The following is an 8,145-nucleotide window of genomic DNA, read 5'->3' as shown; positions in this document are numbered from 1 at the left end:
ATATTTTTGGGGGCCTCAAAATATTACCCACAGCAATTAGTAAAATTGATCAGGTTAAATTCTAGGGGGCATATTGCCTACAGTCATGGGGAAAAAAAAAAAAAAAGACTTTCTGCTTGAGTTGTCTTTTTTCTCCCTTTCCAGGTTTTGTAAAACACTCTAATGTCATCAGTCAAAATATATCATTTTTAACACCTCACATAACAGAAGATAGTGAGCAAGACAAGATCCAGACTTTGTTTTAGGGAGTTTTAAACAGGTTAAAACACACACCAAAAAAAGCTCTTTTGTAACATGCCTATTAAAAATAAATAAATAAATAAATAAATAAATGAAAATCTTCACTAGCTTATTCCTGAAGGGACTGGAAGGCAGACTGACTTGCCTTTTTAGTTAATGCTCTTTGCTCTGACAATGTCTTTTTCTGATGTGACAGTCAGATTATGGTCTCTAGTACAGCATTACAATAATACTGAGTATTCAGTTTAGCCATTAGATCCAAAAAAATGCATAGCTAATCATACTTTTCTGCCTTTACTAGGGTCTGAATTTCTGGGTTTATTATGCCCAAAGACCACAGGTTACACAAAAGGTGTCCATCTTAATTTCTTGGTTTAATTCTTTTTGTCCCAGATAAACCAAAAAATACAAATTAATCACAGGGAATAAACACGATCGCTGTAGTCTCAGTTATAGAACTGATATAATTCTATATCATAAGGACTGTGAAGTTTTAAATTCCTGTTCATTCACTGTTGCTTATGCTACCCTCTCAAAATCTTTAAGAAAAGAATCTGCCACCTCCTCCAAGCCTGACAATATTTTCCTTTTCTTTTTGGCAATATAATTTTTTCTTTGCCTTTTTAAATGTCCTAAAATAGACACTGGTGTTTTATTTGACAACAATGATCACTTCTATTTCCTGGTGCATAGAAAAACTTATACTAAAATATTTCTGATCAACAACTTGACAGATAGCTATATAAAATAGTCTACGTGAACTAAAAGATGTCTTTTATTTATTTGTCAACTAATGCTTGGGGTGGGGGGGGGGGGGAGGGGAGAGAGAGAGAGAGAGAGAGAACAATACATTTTTTCTGTGATCCCATAAAAAAAACTAACTTTTACAAACATTTTCAACTTGAAGTACTTATAAAATACTATGGCTAGAAAAGTAGTTGAGAGAAATAACTTCCTGTGCTAAATGCAATGAGTTTGCCATATCTCTCACTTCAGCAAACATTTACAGACCATTTAAGTGAACAAATTTATTGTTGTAGCCTACACACGTGTTTAAGGACAAAATATTTGGTAGGCATCTATAGGATTCAATCTTCAATCAGAAAACTAACAAATGGTTTGCTACGTTAACATTATTTTATTAGTATTTTAAAGTGAAAAAGAACATCTAGGGATGATGGTAGTAATCCTGATTTTAAAGGATCATCTTTCTCCCTTGATGGGGGGAAGAAGGGGGAGGTTAGAATTTAAATTCTGCTGCACATGAAGCAGTGATCTTACATTTTGTTAAGTACAAAGAAAAAAGCACTGAGGCATTCAAAATCAAACATTTCAGTAATTAAACTGGAGATTCAGGGTTCTTCTTCCATTCTGAAGCTGTTTGTTTTTTATTAATACAGAAGGATTTAATACATCACGAAGATTAACTTCATATGAGAAACTGATAAAACTCAATGTTTTTTTTAAGCTTTAAAAATATCTTACATGAGTCTGTGCAATAAAATATCAAACAAATTTCTAATAGTACATATTGGAAAAGTATATTCTTAAACTGAGATGGGATTTTTTAAATTATCTAGATCAGTTAGGTTTGAAAAGGTCAATTTTCATTATCAAATTATTTTCCTATTTTCTTCACAGCCATTTACCATAGACTTTCAATAGGTCCTAGTTTACTCATGACACAGATTTTGCAAATGTGTATGATACCGTAAAGCTTAAACACTGTATTTTCAAAGATTTACACACATAATTTCTAGACATACAAACATGAAGGGTTTTTTGTTTGTTTTATACTTTAAACATTTTGTGAAAGACACTAGACTTCAGAAACCCTCAAATACCGCTATATATTTAATATATTAATTTTATAAAATGCTGAAGTAGTTTTCTGATTTTCAGCTCTCTTCTTTTTCATCTTACTGATACACTGTGAAACAGGCAAATTTAGCAACTTATACAAAGCAAGTTATTGTTTGTGGTCTTGAATTCTTTCCTTTCTGTACAAAGGCAGGTACACAAATCACTGAGAAATATCCAATAAAATTACTCATTCAACAAGCATGTAAAAAGAACAACAACAAACCACAAGAATAATCTAATGTAGACACTTTTTGAGAGTTAATAAGTATATTAAAAGGAAACAAGCCAAACATCCACAAATATAATTCATAAAAGAAAGACCGGGATTTAGAACCTTTTACCCTGTGTTTCACAGAACCAAAATGCTCATTACTATTCTGACTACTTCTCTGAATCTATTCATTGACATCAGCCATGATCAATACGTAAGAGTTCATCCCATAAAGTCAAGGAAGAGAGACTTCTTAAAAAGAAGTTCTAGCCCCATGAGTTTTTTCACAACTGAAAGAGCTCCAAAATGAAATTCTGAAAGCTTGGCTAATTGTGCTCTTGCACAATGTCTAGACTGATGGTATTTGATACGTGACAGCTACACCAATTTTCTGTTTTGACCATTGTCACAGGATTTTTTTGTTTGTTTGTTTGTTCCTGGACACTATACATGGCAACTGCCTGAAGCTGTCTTGTAATTAGACTGAGGTCTTATGATAGAAACCTGAGAAGACCAAAGAATTCCATAATCACAGAATCACAGAATCGTCTAGGTTGGAAGAGACCTCCAAGATCACCTAGTCCAACCTCTGTACTAACACTAACAAGTCCTACACTAAACCATATCACTAAGGGCTACATCTAAATGTCTTTTAAAGACCTCCAGGGATGGTGACTTAACCACCTCCCTGGGAAGCCCATTCCAATGCCTAACAACCCTTTCAGTAAAGAAGTTCTTCCTAACATCCAATCTAAAACTCCCCTGGTGCAACTTTAGCCCATTCCCCCTCATCCTGTCACCAGGCACGTGGGAGAATAGACCAACCCCCACCTCTCTACAGCCTCCTTTAAGGTACCTGTAGAGAGCGATCAGGTCACCCCTGAGCCTCCTCTTCTTGAGGCTAAACAACCCCAGCTCCCTCAGCCGCTCCTCGTAAGACTTGTAGTAAGTTATCATAAGACCATGTATAAGTAGTTATCATATCACAGATAGAATATAGGCAGTATCACAGTATCACAGTATCACAGATTTCTAGGTTGGAAGAGACCTCAAGATCATCGAGTCCAACCTCCGACCTAACACTAAGTACTCCACTAAACCATATCGCTAAGCTCTACATCTAAACGTCTTTTAAAGACCTCCAGGGATGGTGACTCCACCACCTCCCTGGGCAGCCCGTTCCAATGCTTAATAACCCTTTCGGTAAAGAAGTACTTCCTAACATCCAACCTAAAACTCCCCTGTCGCAACTTTCGCCCATTCCCCCTCGTCCTGTCACCAGGCACGTAGGAGAACAGACCAACCCCCACCTCTTTACAGCCTCCTTTAAGGTAACTGTAGAGAGCGATAAGGTCGCCCCTGAGCCTCCTCTTCTCCAGGCTGAACAAGCCCAGCTCCCTGTCCTTATCCGTGTAGTAGTCCTTATCCGTGAGGTTGTGTTCATATTCCTGCACAGACATTTTCTTAGTTGTACAGCAGCTAAACAATGTGTTGTTTCACATTTGAAATTAACTCACTCTTTTTGTGTCTTCAATTTCCCTGTAAAAAGATGGAGATTGTCAGGACTTATTTTTGTAACATTAAGACAATGTTTCATTTTAGTATTTAGAAGAATGAAGGAAAAAAAAAATGGATTGTAAGCAAAAGTCTGCACTAAATGCTAATTTGTTGCTGGAGTTCATGAGCTTCTTGCTGGGTTTATTCTCTGCCTAACAAACAAATAAACAAACAAACAAACAAGTCAGAAGAAAATGCTAAGAAACAGAAAGATTTTACAAACACAGAAACATCTTTTTTTTTTTTTTATCATTTATTTTTATTTTTTAGCTGCTTTTCTTCCTCTTTTCTGCCTTGCTAAACCAGCAGGTTCCCATCCAAGCACATGTTTTAAGTCACAGGCCATTCAAGTCAAGGGTCACTCAGAAATCTTTTTGCTTAGGCAAGGTCAGTGACATCAAATTCTACAGAATAGAACACACTTATAAAAATAGACGTAGTTAACAAGGATGACTATGTAACATTTAAACATAGACAATAAATTAATAGCCAGACCAGCTGCTGTGACTGTATCACACACCTAAAGAGAGCTGTATTCACAGAATCACAGAATGTTAGGGATTGGAAGGGACCTTGAAAGATCATCTAGTCCAATCCCCCTGCCAGAGCAGGAACACCTAAATCATGTCACACAGGAACTCAAGCAGGAACACCTAAATCATGTCACACAGAAACTCGTCCAGGTGGATTTTGAAAGTCTCCAGAGAAGGAGACTCCACAACTCCCCTGGGCAGCCTGTTCCAGTGTTCTGTCACATTAATAAGGTCACCCCTCAGTCTCCTCTTCTCCAAGCTAAAGAGACCCAGTTCCTTCAGCCTTTCCTCATAAGGAAATTCTTACCATCTCCAAGCATCACTATTGGGAACTGAGTAGCATTTTACTTTCGTCTTCTGCTGCAGTCAAAGCTTTCCCTAGACATAAGAATGTCTCATGACAAAACTCCAACTTTATAATTTTGTTGCTACCCTGAACCTTCACCCATGGAAGGAAACCCCAGAAAGGACATGTTGAAACTTTTTCAACCTACCTCTTGCCACTGGCTCTGGCCTCATATAGCCAACAGAGATCTACACTCTTGATTGTCTCTTCTTTCCAAGGAAATGGCAAAAAAATATCAAAAGCTCACAATTACTGAAATAGATCGTCTTTTGCTCCTACTAGAATTGCAATCAGTACATAGTGATTAATGAAAGTGCGATCCTCTGTGGGAGACATGGGACAATGGAAAAGAATTTTTAAAATACATTCAAAACTACATGAGGGATAAGGAGCATATTCTGCACAGAGAAACTGAAAACATTATAGTTTTCTTTATTTTTCTTATTTTTTTTTCCTAAACAGCATTATTTGGAAGATCTGTTAAAATATTTCAAATAGTTCCAGGGTTTTTCACCACCCACTATAATAAGTGTCTGAAAGGGGACTTGGATTCAGCTGCATGTGAATCCACATGTCTAAACATCTCATGCTAGCTGTACCTTGTTGCACTGAAAATCTCACTTGGAACATTCTTATATAACATTTAAGTTCAAATAGGAAAAGTCTTGTTGAGTAAGCTAGGAAGAGCAAAATATACTGCGTACAATTAAAAATTCACATGGTGCTTTTCACACTCTGACATCTGAACATTTAACAAAAGTGTCACGTAAATATGCACAGACCTTTCTTTTACTGTACATTTTTATGCATTAATGCTTTAAAAAAAAAAAAAGTAACCAGAATTTAACAAAATACATCATTTATTCACACAGAAAATCTTTATATACCTGTTATCTTTCCACTGTACTTTCATGAGCTAATGTTGTTTTGCAAAAAATGTTATTTATAAATGTTCAACAGTGCAAGCATTGCACTTCTGCTTATGAGGAATGAACTCCTTACATGACATAAGCCTTGATAATCACATGCATTAACTACATAAGCAGTGGTGATGTCCTCTGGAAAAAAATATATCAAGAATTATTTTTTCAACAAAGGAAAAGTAGCTATGAAGTAGTTAGAGAGGTGGAACCTACAGCAAGTAACATAGACAAGGGAAAGAATCTAAGAAAATAAGATTCTTTTGGAATTGCTCTGATGCTTCACTGGTAGGCTCTTTCAGGCAGAATTTATAAAATCATTTGTATATGAAGACCTGCAAGTCTTTGAAATACATATTTCTCTATACATAAACTTAAGACAATTGTTTCACAACCTGAACATCTGGAACAGTTACAAAAGTGTAAATTTTGTAAATCACTTCTTCATAAATGTTATGGTTAAGTGATAGCCATCAGGAAGAATCCCCTGTTTAGCACAGACCTGTTTTGACCTTAAATGATTACCATCACTGTTTCCTAGATTTCTCTCTATTTTATTTATTTATTTATTTTTCCACAGTAGTACCTATGGCCATTCAAGAATGCAGCATCAGTTCAGAGAGATTACTGCAAGCCAGATTTTTTTTTTTTTAAGTTAGTTAAGTTTAGTTAATTTTTTTTAAGTTATTTAAAGTTTTAATCTAATGCATGCAAGGTTAAATTTTTTGGTATAAACTACTTTCAGAATTTGTAAAGTACATTAGTAGAAAAGAAAAGAAAAGAAAGAAAGAAAGAAAGAAAGAAAGAAAGAAAGAAAGAAAGAAAGAAAGAAAGAAAGAGAAAGATAGAAAGAAAGAAGAAAGAAAGAGAGAGAAAGAAAGAGAGAAAGAAAGAGAGAGAAAGAAAGAAAGAAAGAGAAAGAAAGAGAGAAAGAGAGAAAGAGAGAAAGAGAGGAAGAGAGGAAGAAAGGAAGAAAGGAAGGAAGGAAGGAAGGAAGGAAGGAAGGAAGGAAGGAAGGAAGGAAGGAAGGAAGGAAGGAAGGAAGGAAGAAAGAAAGAAAGAAAGAAAGAAAGAAAGAAAGAAAGAAAGAAAGAAAGAAAGAAAGAAAGAAAGAAAGAAAGAAAGAAAGAAAGAAAGAAAGAAAAAGAAAGAAAAAGAAAGAAAGAAAGAAAGAAAGAAAGAAAGAAAGAAAGAAAGAAAGAAAGAGAAACAAAGAAAGAAAGAAAGAGAAAGAAAGAAAGAAAGAAAAAGAAAGAAAAAGAAAGAAAGAAAGAAAGAAAGAAAGAAAGAAAGAAAGAAAGAAAGAAAGAAAGAAAGAAAGAAAAAGAAAGAAAGAAAGAAAAACTTTCCCCTTTTATTTGTGTTTACATTTTTATACTCTCTGCATAAAATTATGGCATCTGAAATTTTCACAGATTAAGTTGAATTAGGACCTCTTATTTGAAATAGCAAAGGAACATATTAACTCTCACAGAAGTAGTAGGCTATGAAGCAATGCATGACAATTAACAGAACTTGATGTATTTAATACTTTAATATTCTTAGGTAGCAGCTAAGGTAATATACAAGATAATGATTTACATTGGTTGTAGTAACTGGTGCCTTCAAGTGTGCAATCTCATGAACAAAAGTAGCATTAAGTCATTTGTCTCTTGTCTTCATGAAAACACATGCATCTAGATAGATTTAAAGCATGATTTAAAAGCACTTCCAGGATTTTCGTTTCTTCATTTTCTGTTAAATTTACTGAATTAATCTTTTCAAATATAATTTCCTTTTTTTTTCTTTTTTTTTTTCTTTATTCAGTGGCATAAAGCCTTTGCATATCAGTTTATCAGCCTTCAAGCTTGCGTTGTTGAATTAATTGCATGAAGAATCTGGCCCAGTAACATAAATAGCACATACAGAATTTGAGAGAGAGAGAGAGAGAGAGAGAGAGAATTGGTACAATTGTTACACTTCCAGCTAAGACCACCTTCTAATGAAAATATGTTGCAATATTATCAGTGAAGGCAAATTAAATGTCATCGTATGTTTGGGGAAAAAATAATGTATAGGGGCAAATAAATCATAAAATCATAGAATCCTTTACGCTGGAAAAGGCACATAAGATCATCAAGTTCAACCATCATCTAGTACTGCTAGTCCACCACTAAACCATGTCCCTACGTGCCACATCCAAACATCTCTTAAATAACTCCAGGAATAGTGACACCATCGCCTATCCGGGCAGCCTGTTTAAATGCTTAACCACCCATTCTGTGAAGAAATTCTTCCTGATATCCAATCTAAACCTCCCTCGGTGCAACTTGAGGCCATTTCCTTGCATTATATCACTTGTCTCCTGAGAAAGGACATCCATCTAGAAACAATCTCCTATCAGGTAGTTGCAGAGAGTGATGAGGTATCTTCTCAGCCTCATTTTCTATAGACTAAACAACACCAGTTTCCTCAGTCGCTTCTTACAGAACTTGT

This window comes from Anser brachyrhynchus (assembly GCF_964034855.1).
Source record: "Anser brachyrhynchus genome assembly, chromosome: Z".
In the NCBI taxonomy this organism is placed as follows: Eukaryota; Metazoa; Chordata; class Aves; order Anseriformes; family Anatidae; genus Anser; species Anser brachyrhynchus.
Note: the sequence above shows the minus strand (reverse complement) of the source record.